Genomic DNA, 1,148 nt, shown 5'->3' on the forward strand with positions numbered 1-1,148 from the left:
TGATGAATTCCATTAGATTTTCAGGCTGCACTTGCACTCCTTTCAGATTGAGGGTGATAGCTACTAGATGCCATTTCCTCAATTAATTCATAACCATCCTCTGATGATTTTCGCAGTAAATTTCCACCTGCAGCTGCATCTAACATGGTACGATTAGAGTGAAAAAGACCATAATAAAAAGTTTGTACCACAAGACCATCTGATAATTGGTGGTGTGGACATCTCCTCAGTAGATCATTGTAGCACTCCCATGCTTCATAAAATGTTTCCTGTTCTCCTTGGGAAAAATTTGTGATGTCAGCTTTTAGTTTCATTGACTTAGATGGTGGGAAATATTTGGTGAGGAAAGATTTCGCCAGATCATCCAAAGTAGTGATGGAACCTGCAGGTAAATTTGTTAGCCATGCTTTCGCCTTGTCTCGTAGTGAAAAAGGGAATAAACACAAACAAATAGCGTCATCTGAAACTCCCTGCATCTTGAATGTATCACAAATTTCCAGAAAATTTGTGAGGTGCACATATGGTTCATCAATGACAGTCCCACCAAATTGAAGTGTGTTCTGAATCATTTGAAGAATAGCAGGTTTTATCTCAAAGTGATTTGCTGCTACAGTTGGCCTGATGATTCTTGGTCTTGCAATCTCGATGTTTGGCAAGGCGAGATCCATCATGGATCTATAAACTGGTTGTTCTTGTTCTTGTTCTTGTTCTTGTTCCATTTCTTCTTGTTTTTGCCTTCTTCTCCTGTGAAAAGTTCTCTCGATTTCTGGATCAAAAGGCACTAGTTCCTCAGGTGAGTGTCGCATGCACTACAAGAGAATCCTATAGTTCACAGATGGAAAAGAGTGATTAAAATTGTAATAGAGAAAAATCAAATAAAAAAAATTAAAATCTCAATAGTCCCCGGCAACGGCGCCAAAAACTTGATCGACGGAATACTAACACTCAAATTTGCTATAAAATCTCTCAGTTCCAGTCGAAATAATCGCAAGTGCACGATTCAAGTTATAATAAAATGTACTGAGTACGAGTATCGTCCTCAGGGACTAAACAATAATAATTTGTTTCTTTAATTTTTAACTACACAAAGTATCAAAAAGTTGATTTTGGATTCTATCTAACATTTAATACTAAGAACTCAATGTAAA

General features: G+C 37.0%; 1 non-coding gene across 1 annotated transcript; it reads left to right on the forward strand.

The window, feature by feature from the left end:
* The first annotated feature begins 204 nt into the window (after positions 1–204).
* On the forward strand, positions 205–311 carry LOC140885847 (small nucleolar RNA R71). The gene has a single exon (XR_012151261.1). It is a non-coding gene; the product is annotated as a small nucleolar RNA R71 (small nucleolar RNA).
* Positions 312–1,148: the final 837 nt, after the last annotated feature.

Source organism: Henckelia pumila, chromosome 2, assembly GCF_033568475.1.
Source record: "Henckelia pumila isolate YLH828 chromosome 2, ASM3356847v2, whole genome shotgun sequence".
Classification (NCBI taxonomy): Eukaryota; Viridiplantae; Streptophyta; class Magnoliopsida; order Lamiales; family Gesneriaceae; genus Henckelia; species Henckelia pumila.